The sequence below is a fragment of the Schistocerca nitens genome, chromosome 9, assembly GCF_023898315.1.
Source record: "Schistocerca nitens isolate TAMUIC-IGC-003100 chromosome 9, iqSchNite1.1, whole genome shotgun sequence".
NCBI lineage: Eukaryota > Metazoa > Arthropoda > Insecta > Orthoptera > Acrididae > Schistocerca > Schistocerca nitens.
The window spans coordinates 516,511,530-516,528,561 of NC_064622.1; positions in this window are offsets into that span (position 1 = coordinate 516,511,530).

Genomic DNA, 17,032 nt, shown 5'->3' on the forward strand with positions numbered 1-17,032 from the left:
TCAGCATCCTTTCTTCTTCTTCTTTCTCACAAATGGTAGCCATGACGTTGGAATCACGGATTTACTTCAAACCTTGCGCACTTGTAGCAGGACATTAAAACAACATAATGTGCAAGTAGTAAGGTGCACATTCTAGGAATTCCGAGAAAATCGCGATAAATAGTGAACGCATCTATTATGTAAATGATGTACCTGTCCTTTTGTGCTAGACACAATAGTTCATGGTGGTCAAGCGGTTTAACTGACCCCCGCTTTGCCCCGACTGTCGCCCACAGGACGCTGATGGCGCTGTCTGGCGCTGTCGTCACCCGGCATTTGACTACGTGTTGCACCTGACATGATGGAGCCTCCGTCGCTTCTGTGTCCGGATCATTGTTCTTTTCCCCCGCTAGATATCATGCACTTACATGCTTCAAGGCAATGACAATGGATTACATCTTCGTCGAAGGGGAGAAAGTGATCTTGATTACTGGGAGTACCTGCGAAACGCTCATACCGCTCTTGCACGCACACCGACGTACCGTACGCTCTTTCCAAACTATTTACGCAGCGTTTTCCAAATACAGACGTGTATTGACAATACAACAAGACTGCGAAAATCTCAATTCAATACCTTCATTACTTTTCGAGATATAAAATTTTATCGAAAAATAGTACTAACTTTTCCTGGTGCTACGAAACTGAACTAGGGACTGTAATGTATTCATTTATAATATCAGTTGGAACCATGGTGAAAATGATCAGTTCATATTATTATTATTATTATTATTATTATTATTATTTAGAATTTACTTCGCTGTCGTTAAAGTAGCTTGCTGACGTAATTGTTATTTAGTTATGTTTTGTCGTACGAGTGTTGTGGAGAGAGTGTATTGAGGACAAACGTTAAATGTGGATGTTATATTTTGTTTAAAAAAATGAAAAAATTATGCAAGGAAAAGTTCTTGTGCAATCAAGAATCACGTGTCGTATGTCACAGTGTGCATGATTTTGTATAAAACCAGTCAGAAGAGAAGTTTAGAGTTAAATCAATAAGTAACTCATTTCTGGCTGTAGTGGTACGTCGCTTTATTTAAATTAGATCTGGGTTCGTAAAAACAGAATTTCTTTTATAAACTGCTTTCTGCAATTCCACTGGATGACTTGGGAATTACCGCGAGAATAGGAGTGCTTGAACTGTTCTCACTGGTTGCCAAAATCGTCTTTCAATAGGGATTCAACGTTTCAGTGCTCTGCATGGGCCTTTTTGCTACTGCTCTGTGTTTAGGAGTCGCTCGTGAACCGTATCATTGGACATGTCAAAGTGGAAGCGCTGGACGCGAAGTTTTGCTAAGATGAAGGAAATCTTATGTTCTATCGGTTCTGTTATAAGAATTGTAAAGCTAATTTAGTTTTGAACATTGAAGTGAATGTCTGAAAATTGTAATCGGATTTGTTCTGAAGTTATTTGCGTGCGAACTTTTTCGTCGTATTAAACCCCGTGTGGTGTGTTTCACGAACATCTCGGAGCATTTGGGCAAGACCTTCTCTCTTAGAACATCACTGCAAGAACGGATGTCGCTACAGTGAGGCCCATCCGCTGCTGCTACGGTTCCCTTACCGAACCACGCGCCCGCATGGCCAGCAGGGGCACTCACTCCAGTGTCGACCAGTGGTCACAGTGTTGCGGTTTATCGGTGCGTTGCCACATTTCTAACGTTGATCATCACTTTTGCTACCTCAAAGGATATCAGTGGAGCGATAAGCTTGTAATCCGATACCGTAGTTTTTCACCTTGTTTCCGACACTATTTTACATTTATCCACACGTAAGAGAGATACCATTCATTATACCAAACGGCAATTTTGTCCAAAGTTTTCGACTGTCACTTACGATCGATATTTTCTTGTTCTCTCGTGGTCACCAGAGTCATCAGCGAACAGTCTTACAATGCTGCCGCTCCTCTCTCATACATCGTTTTCTTATATTTAGAACATTAAAGGCCCTATTCACTTTACTTGCGCGTACCAGATGTTACTTTCCTTTTTATATATCCTACTGGGTCCTAGTAGTCAAATATTTCTTGAGCCAATGAGCCAAATACGTTATTCGCATGATCGTATTTCAGTTCATAATCGACTATGTGGCACAGTGTCAAACACTTTACGAAAATCTTGGAATATGTAGTAACGTATCTTTTCACCTCGCAAGATGACTCACTACCTCTGTTTTATTATTCAATTTCTGTTATTCGATATTTATCGTATCTACCTTTCTGCCATACCGCAAGATGTTGCAGCCACGGTACTTGTTTTAGACGGCAGGCACATGCTCTCTATATCCTAATTCCATTGTAGGGTGAAATCGTGGAAAGCATATGGCCCATTAAATTACATCAAAAGCGCCACTGAATCTGGATTATGATTTCAAACGACGCGCCTGGGAATCCATTTGGTCAGATTTCTCTATTCATTTCTCAAGAAGGCGTCGTCATTGCTAGTGAGCTTACAGACGCTGTGGGAAAATAGCAGAACGCATGAGAGAAAAATGAGAACTGAGTTTCTTTGCTTGAGGTTTAACATGTACGCCTCTATGCCCCACTTTTACAAGTCACATATAAAAGAAATAGGAAGCATTCTTCGTTATGGGTCCTCAAAGGAGGTAGATTCCCAACAAATATCAGCATTGTGCAAACGATCATTAGGATATGCACTTTGGAACACAATAAGCTCTTAAACACTCATAATAGCTCAATGTTCATACCAGCTAGACAAGCAAATTGCAAGAAGCAAGTACACAAACAATAGGTAATGCCATCACGGGTGAATTAAACCGGAAAACCTAAAACCTAAGTTTAACATTTTGACAGGTAATATGAAAATCTGACCCATCATCAAACTGCTAGTCTTCCTTGACATGCCTGTATTCATAATGGTAAAAGAGAACTGGAACAGAAGCTCACAGTACAGCAATATTATGAGCGAACCAACAGCCTAGTAATTTCAGAAAATAGATAAAATTCGCTAAAGTCATCAGATGCAAATTTCTATACCGACTTTGGAATTCGCTCCACTCAGCTTCGAACGTTCTGATTAACTGTCAGAATAATAATTTGGTCAACGAGACCAGACCCATGCCTTACAAATGGAAAGCCAATCGATCCTAGAGAAAATCTTCTCTGTACATGTTCCCAAAGAATATTAACACTCTTGGAGACTGAATTTAAGTAACTCAGTGAACAGCTACTTTGAATTACGAAATCACTGAACCAGTCCTGACCAACACGAACTGGTAATAGAAGCGCTCGCGAGGGCGTGTCTTCCTCACTTTCTTATCGCCGCCTACGTGTTCTCTTCGGACGTCCTTAGAAGTATCTGTTAGCCGCCGATGGACCGATGCGTGTTTACAGGGGAGCGGTGGGAGGGGGGGCAGGGGAGCATTAATTGACCAGTCACCAAAACGCAGTGCTGGCGCAAGTCGCTCATCCAATGCGGCGACCGCCAGCAAACCGCCAAAACCACAAAGCATTCCATGACACGCTGATTGGTAGGGCAACCTGTTTTCATGATTATATAAAGAGATAGTCGCGCTTGCAGAGTTATTTTTATTACATATCACGCATTGCACTTGGTCAAGGTTTCCTCGGCGTATTCTAAAAGAAAAGAAAAAGTAGGGATGTAATTATTTAAAATTACAAATTAAGGAGCGTGGTTGTAAGGTGAAATGTATTGAAAACAATTCAAAATTTTGTAAGAAACCAATTAGCACTCACGAAAGGCTATCAAAGCAATGCTGGTTGGTAGGGCGGTTAGTCAGAACGATGGTAACAACTACCTGAAGGAAGAACGTCGAACAATATACTATAGAACAAAGTCAAGAGTATGGACTTAAAAGTATAAAAACCGGGCAAAAATTTAACAAGGCAACAATGACAATGGAGAGAGGAGGTGGGCATAGGGAAATAAATTAACGGGAATTACCTCGAAATAATCAGGTCAATCGCAGCGTAAAGACACACATACATCGAATGAACATAGACATCAGGTGACCAAACGGTCTGATAGACGGCCACATACACAGAAACTAGAGTGCAGAGGAAAACCATGTTTCTCGCCCTGGTAGGGTGGCATGTCAAAAGAAGGACCTAGTGGCGCAAACTATTTACAACGAACAACCATACAGAAATAAATGTAGCTATTCTGGAGCATACATGATTAACTGCCGTGAATGAAACGTATCATACATTAGACAAATTGGTAGGTTCAAATGGTTCAAAAGGCTCTGAGCACTATGGGACTCAACTGCTGTGGTCATCAGTCCCCTAGAACTCAGAACTACTTAAACCTAACTAACCTAAGGACATCACACACATCCATGCCCGAGGCAGGATTCGAACCTGCGACCGTAGCAGTCGCACGGTTCCGGACTGCGCGCCTAGAACCGCGAGACCACCGCGGCCGGCACAAATTGGTAGGATTGAAGAAAGAAGGTCAGGTCATACATCAGTCGGCATTCACCGTACACTCGAAAGCTGTACATCACGATCCTTCGACCTTAAACAGTTTAAGTGCAGTTCATTTTGAAAAATTAAGTGGAAAAATTGAACTTTCTCGAAGAGATGGAAATCTGTTTTCATTTAACTGGTAGTAATGGTGGACATCTCAATGATCAGTTGGCCAGTAAGAAACAGCGATTTTACATCGTGATGATATCAGTTATAAAATCTAATTTTCTCACAATTTTTTGCCTCTTTTTCACAATGTACTGTTCCGATTTTAATTCTCTAACTACTTTCCGGCATCAAGTTACGTATTTTAGTTATATTTTATGTACATATATTTTATTTTATTTTTCTTTGTTGAATTTCGATCCCCCCCCCCCCCCCCCGCAGAGGGGGAGCGGGGAAGGGGTGGGGGGAGGGAGGGGCTGGCAGCAGCGTTATGTGCTGCTCTGCAGCCTACAGAAGAGTTTAAAAATATAGAGAGTAGGGAATAAACAATAAAAACAGGCGATAAAACGGTGACTGGTTAAAACTGTAACAGGGCGAAAAGTCGCGGAAGTTACAATATAAAGCCAAACGGTTGGCGATGCCCATTAAAACACATAGTAATTAGACGGGCACAATTAAAAAAATATGGCGACAGTCTGGTTTCTGTTTCCGTTTTTTTCTTTATTGAATTTCGATTCCCCCCCCCCCCCGAGAAGGGGCCGGGGGTTGCGGGCTACATACATTTTAACCTATTGTAATCCTTTATTGTTTTTATAGCATCATTCTGTTTTATAGTATTTGTTATTGTTTACGTTCTTTTAACTTCTAAGCATTTTGAAATTTTTATCCTATGCGATATGATACATTGTCAGTTAACGTGCTGCCTAATCACTTTTACTTATTGCCTGTAGCTGCTTTTTAGTCTTACGCCTAGATGAGTTAAGTTTACCGACACTGGCGCCTTCTTTTGACGTAGCGCCCCACTAGCGCGGGAAACATGGATTTCCTCTGCACTCTAGTTTCAATGTGACCGTCTGTTAGACCGCATACTCAGCAGCTCTCCAGGTTCATTCGATGCACGTGTGCGTCTACGCTGCGCTTCACGTGGCGACTGTGGTTATTTCAAGGTAATTCCCCTTACTTTCTTGGCCTGTGTCGCCGCCCCTTCCCTTTTATTTTTGCCTTCACAAATTTCTCCCCATTTATTATCCTTTTAAGTTTATACACTTGGTTTTGTTCCAGTGTGTCTCGTTCGTCGGTTCTCCCTTTCGATGGTTTGTTCCGACTAACACCCCTACCTACCGGTCATAAGAATTGCTTTGATCGACTTTTGTGAGTGCTAATTCGTTTTTTTAAATATTTTTTTTTTCAATTTAGCGCAGCTTAGAACCATGCCCATTAATTTTTAATTTTATACATTTATATCCTTACTTTTTCTTTTCTTTTAGAAAAATCTGGGGAAGCACTAAACAGACGAAACGCTTTTTTTCAATAGAAATAACTCTGCCACACTGTCTCTCTGTATAAGTTTATAGGAAAAAATTCGAATAGAAAAGTCAGTCAACATTTCACGCCGAGCGGTCTTAGGCACTGCAGTCATGGACTGTGCGGCTGATCCCGGCGGAGGTTCGAGTCCTCCTTCGCGCATGTGTGTGTTTGTCTTTAGGATGATTTCGGTTAAGTAGTGTGTACGCTTAGGGACTGATGACCTTAGCAGTTAAGTCCCACAAGATTTCACACACAACATTCCACAACTCCCCGCACTGGTTTCTATTTGACCAGTCACAGGGCGTACCTTTTCAGAAGAATAAGAAGTTTGATGTCTGTGACCAGGTCAGGCTACAAGACAGGCGTGAAAACAAAATTTAGTCTCATAATCACTGAACTTTTTTTCTCTGGTTACCGATGATCGTCTGATTACTCATTCATTCGCACGTTACAGGGCTTCTTCTTGAAGGGAAATACGGTGAAGGCATAGCAGAGAATGCTGATGTGCCAGTAGAACGGGACAGTAGATAACAGCTCCCAAGGCAATCTTGCTTGCAGCTATTTATTACATGTAAAACAATAGCAGAGTAACCTGCTAGTGTTGAGAGGCACCCACATGCCTTGCTCATACTGTGGCATCAAGTAGTCAGGCCTGCAAGATGAGTGGTCTGCCAAGCGAGTGGATTCATTCTTATTTATCGAGTAACATGAACTCTAGTACTCACACTTAAGTTACAAGTTATCCTCCTATATGATTAATACGCAACGGAAACACGCATCTGACTATCAGTAATTTACAGAACTCTGACTGTACACTACGCACTGGCAATACCACATTTTCTTTCTGTTTTTTATTTAACGGCTTTCGTAAACACGTGGCCACCGCACTGAATATGAATGGCGCACACATTATAAATTCGGGACATTATGACAACATACAATTCGAAGGAAAAGTCCACCAATCTTTTTCTTTTCACTATCTTATTTATTCCGATAAATTCTCTAACCTAAACACACAAATTCTATAACCTACAACAATAACACATGAGAAATTCCGCCCAGTGGGCATGGCTTTACATTGGTGAATCTCTATATTATGGTCTCGTAATTATTTAACGCTACAGTGCACTTTCTGGATAGGATGGTGGATCTTTTATTATTTCTCACACTTCGACTCTCACAATCATCATCACGACACTATCCTCCAGACCGAGCAGTACAGAAGGAACAAGCATAACCCACTAATCTTTTGAAACTACCTTGCTACTCTCCCATGCAAACCACAGATACCCAAATTACATGACATACACCACACTACGACATGAAATACAAAACACTAAATAGTCACAACATTATCACTTTCAGCCTTCCAACTTCAATTAGTATTTATCCCAGTTTCACACGCCACTGCCCCACTTTGTAATTATACCTTCCTACTATGAACTCTGGAGATATTTGCACGTCTTCCTGTGCAATGCAAGCCAAGTGGCGTTGCTGGATAGACGGCCGACTCACCATGCTTCTCTCTCAGAGTTTGAATCTAGCGTCACACGGAATCATATCACGCAAAGTAATATTAAGAACGTATTCATCACACACGCGAGTCCTCAACTGATACCATGGACGAGTACTTCTCTTTATCTTTTGTCTCATACACAGTTTGAGACTCACACAGTACTCAGCACGTGGAAGTACTCGTCTCTAATTTCAAGTCCTGCACACACCATTTCTTAAATATTTCAACTTATGGTACACACGCTATTTCTTAAATATTTCAACTTATTGTACACACGCTAGTAATTCAGCTTAACGTGAGCACACGGAAGTATTTGAACTTATTGCTACACGTGGTTTCATTGTGACCGTTGGTCACTTCCGAAGATTACTACAATCCCATTAATATTACCTGCCTGACATTTAATTCTCCCCACAAAAGTTCCTGAAATAGAGAAATTATTATTTCAAACTACTCTTAGCCCACATCTCGTGGTCGTGCGGTAGCGTTCTCGCTTACCACGCCCGGGTTCCCGGGTTCGATTCCCGGCGGGGTTATGGATTTTCTCTGCCTCGTGATGGCTGGGTGTTGTGTGCTGTCCTTAGGTTAGTTAGGTTTAAGTAGTTCTAAGTTCTAGGGGACTGATGACCATAGATGTTAAGTCCCATAGTGCTCAGAGCCATTTGAGCCAGCCAAACTACTCTTAAATATTCCACATGCATACCATGTCTCCACTCTTTTGTCATTACGGTGCACAACTAAAAAAGGTCTTAACAGCACAAGATCCAGCGGCAGAGTGCTGAAACATGGCCGTTCTATAGGTCCTCTCACAGCTCTGTCGAAGTGGGGGAGCACCTTGCTACCGTATTGGTCAGCCACATTTCAGGCGCTCAAAGCTCAGGTAAATTTCATCTCTTTGGTCCCACCAAAGGTGGCCAAAGGATCGTCTCAAAGATGATCATATATTCACATTCACTATCTGCTGTTAGCAGATGACCATACATTCATTCATTTCACAGATCTCACCAAACTCGATGTAGGGATTTATTTTGTGGGAGTGCACATGTGATCAATTAAATAAATAAATTGTCATTCTTTCCCACACTGGTATCCGGCTTCGCTGTATTAATTGAAATTGAGTTATTTTACAAAAAAAAATGTGTTGTTCTGACAAAAATAATGAAGTATGTTGTACCTATTTTCAATGTCGGGCGGTACTGTACGCTTTCACCACCGGCTACCCATGCAGAAAAAAATGGTACGGTACTATGCTTGCAATGCGAGGATAGTTCCGAACATTTTTTTTAAGAAAACTGTATTAGAACAAACGTAGCAAGTCATCAAAATAATCAGGAGGAGACCTTAGCCCCTGGTGACCTCAAATAGACGACCAAATGCTGTTACTTTGCCAAATTATTGACAAAGTTGTTGCATTATTGTACTCTCAACAATCCGGAGTAACGTACACATACATATTTACAACAATCCAAATGACAACTAAAACATCACATCATAGAAATAAAAAATAATTGTGAGATAAAAATTTGCTTAGCTACCGGGATCTCCGTTATTTTTAGGAGTAATCCAAACTTCAATAATTCTAAAACAAATAAAAAAAATACTAATTGTACTCATGAAATTTTAAATAGCTCACCGTCCAAACACAGAACAAGTAATCTGACATTCATAAATTGCGTTGTAAAAACCTTTACACAGCAAAGTCTAAATACAAAACAAAATCAACAAAAGAAAAAAATTGCGTACACTAGTTACACGTAGAAGTCAGGCTCCATATCAGTACTCTAAAATGTACATCAAACCTACAGATAAATGAAACTGAGAAGGAAAACAATGTAATATACCACAAGTTACACACTGGTTACGTAATAAAGTCAACCTAAGAAATCGTGTCATACCTCGTTAACTATCATAACTTAAGCAATTGCCACCACTACTCGACTGTGAGTTTAACCTTATCCTTGTCCACCAGTACAAATACCTGCTGCTGAGCCAGTCAGTCCATCAACTTTGATCAATACACGCAGTAAATAGTTTAGCAATAAGTGCTTCAATCCACCAGTAGCTCTCGTATTTTACTCAACTGCTCATTTCTCTGTTGTTACACATTTAGACGACAAGAACTTGAATTTCGACTAGCCTTCGTTACACTTTAATGTGAAATATCACCACTGTGATAATGCAAATAAGTGGCTTCAGTCAACACACCAACAAGATTACTACCGTCCATGACATCAAAATACATCAGTTAATTCCGATATTTGTTGTGCAATGCAAACTCTTGTCCCCTGTGACAACCTTACTGACCAATGCAACAAGAGCCGCTATGTTAGTATTACGCCACTGACTAATAATTAAAGCATCATTGTACCAAATATTCTAATAAACACGCTACGTGAACTTGATAACCCAGAACAAACAAACAAAAAAAAAACACTAACTATTCTAAACACAAATGTTAATGAAATACAATTACACTTGCTGTCCCTTCAGGAATGAAACATATAAAAAATTTACACAATTACAAGTACAAATACATTATTCCCTATCTTTTGAGTCACACGGAATCATTTCATTCTGTGATTTTCTTGGGGTCTGAAAAGTTGCTGACAGGTTCCCTAGAAACACTGTCTCGGTGTCAAAGCTCTCCCATGGTTACCCGGACGAAAGTCTTTAAGTCACTCAAATCGGCATTTTGAACACGCACTGAACAGTAAACTGTATCTCACATTAAACACAAATGTCATAGTCACTCTCAGCGTACCATCCACACGAATCTGGTCGTCCAGAAATGGCCCTACAACTACTATTACCCACGGTTCTGTCCTTTCAGTTCATGGTGTAATTAAAAGTCGTAAGTTCCAACAAACAGCACTTATTCCCGCACCAATTAAAGAAATGTCTCCTACTACAAATGCAAATGTCAATGTCCCACTTTAGTTTCTTGCATTCATACAATAATTAGTCAGCAAACGACAACTGTCCTCTTTAAGTATACCAAGCGTCCCACATGCAATTCACAAAGCACACTTAACAAGTCACTGCCAAAAGTTTATGGATCCCACCGTTCAGTGGTCAAGACAAAACCAAACGATCGTCCTGTCTACTAAAGACAAAATCTTTTTCACCACTAACAACGTGGAAACACCAGTCCTTCACTTTCCACCTTATGGAGACACACGAGCAGTCATCTTGTTTCACAGCTCCACAGTCCAATACTAGTTAATAGTAGCTGGTAAAAAATGCCCGCCGGACTCTGCGCCGCGTCGTTCATTCTGCCGTGGCGCCACCGCGCGCACCGTTGAACAGAAGAAACCACCCGCTGTTGCCTCCGCGGGATACTTCCCCCAGTCGTAAGGGTGGCGGAACTTATGAATAGCCAGTGGTACGTGCGTGTCGCCCCAGGCCGTTGACCTGCTGTAGCAGGCGCGTGGAGTGTACCCCGACCGGCAGTGGAGTGGGGAGCGCACCGGCTCTGTTGCCGACCTCTGCTTGGCTTATGTGGTACGGGCGCGTTCGGTGTAGCCCTCAGCGCTACGACACCCAATCAGTCAGAACCTTCCATGCACCTCGCAACATTACAGACAAAAGGATATTCTTACAGTATTTAAATACTCATTGATTACATGTATGATCTATTAGATACATTGGTAATAAAAGAATCTTTGTTCTGAAAAACATAAAATCATTCACCCTAGTTTTCTACACATACCACATCAACATTTATCCCTTTTCTATATACAGCCCACACTTCTGCTATTGATTGTACCTGTCGTCCATCATACAAAACATGAAAGTGTAAAAAAACAAAAGGAATAATAATGAGCAATCTACACTGCTCATAATTACACTATCAAATAGTAGGCTACTCTAACATCCTATCACAGTGAAAATATTAGAAACTGTTTATCCTAAAACTACAATATACAGTGAACCTTTGTGCTTGTGACAGATTGAAATTAATACCCCTTGAAAGTGTTCTAACAAAAAAATAAGAAATAATCTACACAGCTCACAATTACCTACCACATGTTATTAACTAGTAAACTACTTTAACATCATAACACAATAAACATTTTAGAAACTGGTGACTCTAAATCTACAATATACAATGCACCTCTGTGCTTGTGACAGAATGAAATTAGTATCTCTTTATACATTTTACATTTTATTATATATAACAACATTTCTAGGACACGTATGTGCCATCCACATGTCAGATCCTGATCTGACATCGAGGTTCATCCCAATCAAACAATACACAATAATGTTTTAGTTACCGATCGGTAGCATCCCCTTTACAGGAGTGTGCGCATTGATCACACTATTCTACAACTCTCACTCACCAGACATCACATTTTCCTTCTCATTCAATCCATTAATACACTAACAGAATAGGTCTAGAAGTCAGTTAACCTTAACACCACCACACTCACGACAACATACCATACCTTTGCTCCCTTATACTCAACCACATAACACATGAAGCTGTTTCGGACATCGCTTTCCAGTCTCCAAATTCGTCCTTTCACTCTGGCATCTCTCTCCATCGGCTTACCGCTGCATTCACTTTACCGATTATTCATCCTGCTAAATATCAACTTAGAATTGCAACATTTCATCTAAGAACAAAAAATACACAAATTATTCATCCTGCAAAATAACTGTACATATTCTTGGTACCGTTTTGATTACTTATACTGGTACCAGGCTTCAACAACAACAACAAAATTGTTTTTGCCAAGTTGCAAATCTTATGGTAAGAATTAGATTTACACTTATATTACATCCTACGTCAGTATTCCACAACGTTCACCATCTGGATCTCATACTCCCTTTATGTACTTTCACATTGTGCAATTGTCCTCATCCCTTCATTCGTATTTCGGCTCTCCGTCCGTCCATTACTCCATCATTTCCTGGTCTTCCTTCGCCATTGGCATCAATCTCTATTGCAGCATACACAGGCCTCTCTGTAACATACATCTAAGACATCTCAACATTATTAATTCTACTCACCTTTATTTACCACTGTTTCATCACGTCGAATCTCTCTTTATTAATCACACTGCTTCACGTCGCTTCTCTCCTTAAATATCACCTTTATCCACTACTATTTATCACGTCGCTTCTCTATCTACCATCTTTATCCACTCATTAATCATCACGTCGTTTCTGCTTGATCCTTATTCATATGAAAAAAAATACGTACATACACCACTCTGTCGACTCCAGTTCATGAATCATTCGACCAGTGTATTCCGTCACACTTCCTGACATCCCGCCTGAAAATTCTTATGTTCGTTTTGCCCCTGCACAACGTTACACACCACAAATAAATACACTGACTATGTACCATAAATTGCCTACTTTAGATCTATCCTTAACTTTTCCATAATTTGATGTTAGAAATGTGATGAAGCCCACGAGATTGTTTTCCCTTGATCGTCTCAATCAGTACAGCATTTTCCTGGACAATCCGCCTCACTCTGATTGGTCCACTATACACAGTAAAAAATTTGCTAGTTAGGAATCTGTGCTTACATGAAAATTAAATGTGTGCAGAGAATACAAGCTGGGAGAAATGGGCAGCCCAAGTGTTAGAAACTTAATTGCTAGTGGCCTCTTTCCCTAACACCAGATTCCGAACAACCATACACAGCACCTCGACAGCACCACGACAATGACATACTATATATCAGATAGCGTCTAATTTAAATACTTCTATCACATTACTGATGTTACCTGTAACAGCAGTGTAAACGTACCCTATTCCATACAGATCACAATGTTTACTTTTTACATTACGTGTTAAGTACCTGCAATAGTCAAATCACACCAATTAAACTGGACACATTGGCAATATTACATAACATTTTAGCAACTGGTTTCTTTGAAGAAACAGTTCTTTTACTTTACTGTTCGAAATAAAAATTTGCAAATTTTGCTCTGAGAGACCAGCCTAACAGATGCCATTACTGGTGTTTTATTCTCTGATCAGAAGTATGGTATTTGCATTCCTACATATTAGTAGAGTATGTCTGCTACATAGACAATTTTCAGTGCCAGCTGCATGTGTTTTAAGGCAAGATGCTAAGGGCCGATATGTTGGATTAGTTTCTCCTATCCTTCAATCCATTATGACAAGAATGAAATGCCTGGATTCCATGCTCTCCTGTCATTCTAATAGTTTCTGCCGTTCCTATCCTCGACACTATGTGACATACGAGTCGGGTCTCCGTTCACAATGTTGCTCTCATTACCCAGTTCCTGTGACAATTGTTCAAATGACGCAGAATCGTCTACGCCTCTGCCTGCTATAACTATATCTCTGCGCAATTTCACTGGCAGCTTTGTTATACAGATCCTAATGAACTCCCCAGGTTCGTATGGCACATCCAAATACCTATTTCGTCTCAGCATTTCCTGATAGCACGACACTGGATCTCTTATACTACCTTCGTTACAATTTGGCATCATCAATATGCTTTGCTTAACCTGGTCCTGCTTACTTTTCGACCAGAATTCATTTAAAAACTTGTCACAAAATATCTTGTAGCTACTACAGTCTTTAATAACTTCCTGCATTTTCGCTCTAGCCTCGTCTCTCAAATGATTACACACAAACTTCATTTTGAGGAGCGGTCCCCACGATGAAGGTAATGAATCTTGAAATTGAGACAGCCTTGGACTATACCCAGTTGGGTTTGCCACCTGTTTTATCCGACACAACCGTTCTTCAGACTCTGTGAATTCGTCTTCCTCTTTCTGCCTATTTTCGTTTTTTGAATTTATCTTACTCTCCCTCTGCAATCTACCTGGTGGTGTGTCACCTTCGCTACTGCACGCTAATTGCAACTGTGCTAGTTCTTCACTTTGTTTCCTACTTATTTCTAATTGCGCCTCTTTAAGCTGTAATAGCGATTGTATCTCCCCCTGGTTGGCATAAACCTCTCGCTACGTGCTGTCAGAGCCTGTCTCGCCTCTTATACTGATCTTTTCTACCTCTGCACTAATCGTATTCTTTCTGACCACTATCTCTTTCATTCGCTCATCTGGCAACACGTCACTACGTTCAGTAGTATCACTCTCTATTGCAAATACTCGTACCTCCAAATTATTGGCTTTTTCTTTCACGGCGTCACATACTTGCTTCAACGCACCCAGATTCTTCTCCCCCTCATCTAACCGATTATTAACTACGGGCAGACGCTCATCGATAACTGTGTGTAGCTTCCTCATTGCCTCTTTATTTCCCTTATCCATTGCCTCCAATCTTTCCTTATTTGCTTCCAATCTTTCCTTAGTCTCCCTATCTCTCTCCTTATTATCTCTATTCATCGCTTCTAATCTTTCCTTATTATCTTCATTCATCACTTCTAACCTTTCCTTATTATCTTTATTCATCGCTTCCAATCTTTCCATATCTGCTTCAAATCTTTCCTTATTCTCCCTATCTCTCTCCTTATTATCTCTATCCATCCTCTGTAAAAACTGCAGTAGCACACTGTCATATGCTACTTACGGTGCGCTCACCTCGTTCGCCTGAGAAACCGTAGCTTCGCTAAGGGTAGCTGCACTTTCACTGCATACCTGATCTAGTACCGGCTCGCCCGCGTCGTCAGGAAAAGCCCCCGATTGTGAACAAAGCCCGCCGCACAAAGGATCACCTAGCAGCGGTCCACAGAACAATTCAGCCCCTTCCGAGTGTTTGCCGTTCCCGCTCATTAGCCCGTGGTCAACAGCTACTTCTTGCTGCACTGCTATGTTCACGCCAGAATCACTATTCTCCATGGTGACTACACTTTTCGACTGCGACCTGTTACTATGGACATTACGCAAAAAAAAAATATGCAACGATCTTCCAGCCTTGGACGATGTAGCGATTAATTACATAAAAAAAATAGAAGATCCTCACCAATCCAGAAAGAAATTGCAAACAAAAAAAAATTTACTTCTTAGCGCTATCACAATACATTCCATTAAAAAAATCTTAACAGCAAACCCTATCAGCAGAATCCTGGAAAAATATCCTGGCAGGGTCGAAATTATGAGAGGCACCCACATGCTTTGCTCATACTGTGGCATCAAGCAGTCAGGCCTGCAAGATGAGTGGTCTGCCAAGCGAGTGGATTCATTCTTATTTATCGAGTAACATGAACTCTAGTACTCACACTTAAGTTACAAGTTAACCTCCTATATGATTAATACGCAACGGAAACACGCATCTGACTATCAGTAATTTACAGAACTCTGACTGTACACAACGCACTGGCAATACCACATTTTCTTTTTGTCTTTTATTTAACGGATTTCGTCAACACGTGGCCACCGCACTGAATATGAATGGCGCACACATTATAAATTCGGGACATTATGACAACATACAATTCGAAGGAAAAGTCCACCAATCTTTTTCTTTCCACTATCTTATTTATTCCGATAAATTCTATAACCTAAACACACAAATTCTATAACCTACAACAATAACACATGAGAAATTCCGCCCAGTAGGCATGGCTTTACATTGGTGAATCTCTATATTATGGTCTCGTAATTATTTAACGCTACAGTGCACTTTCTGGATAGGATGGTGGATCTTTTATTATTTCTCACACTTCGACTCTCACAATCATCATCACGAAACTATCCTCCAGACCGAGCAGTACAGAAGGAACAAGCATAACCCACTAATCTTTTGAAACTACCTTGCTACTCTCCCATGCAAACCACACATACCCAAATTACATGACATACACCACACTACGACATGAAATACAAAACACTAAATAGTCACAACATTATCACTTTCAGCTTTCCCACTTCAATTAGTATTTATCCCAGTTTCACACGCCACTCCCCCACTTTGTAATTCTACTTTCCTATTATGAACTCTGGAGATATTTGCACGTCTTCCTGTGCAATGCAAGCCAAGTGGCGTTGCTGGATAGACGGCCAACTCACCTTGCTTCTCTCTCAGAGTTTGAATCTAGCGTCACACGGAATCATATCACGCAAAGTAATATTAAGAACGTATTCATCACACACGCGAGTCCTCAACTGATACCATGGACGAGTACTTCTCTTTATCTTTTGTCTCATACACAGTTTGAGACTCACACAGTACTCAGCACGTGGAAGTACTCGTCTCTAATTTCAAGTCCTGCACACACCATTTCTTAAATATTTCAACTTATGGTACACACGCTATTTCTTAAATATTTCAACTTATTGTACACACGCTAGTAATTCAGCTTAACGTGAGCACACGGAAGTATTTCAACTTATTGCTACACGTGGTTTCATTGTGACCGTTGGTCACTTCCGAAGATTACTACAATCTCATTAATATTACCTGCCTGACATTTAATTCTCCCCACAAAAGTTCCTGAAATAGAGAAATTATTATTTCAAACTACTCTTAGCCCACATCTCGTGGTCGTGCGGTATCGTTCTCGCTTACCACGCCCGGGTTCCCGCGTTTGATTCCCGGCGGGGTCAGAGATTTTCTCTCCCTCGTGATGGCTGGGTGTTGTGTGCTGTCCTTAGGTTAGTTAAGTTTA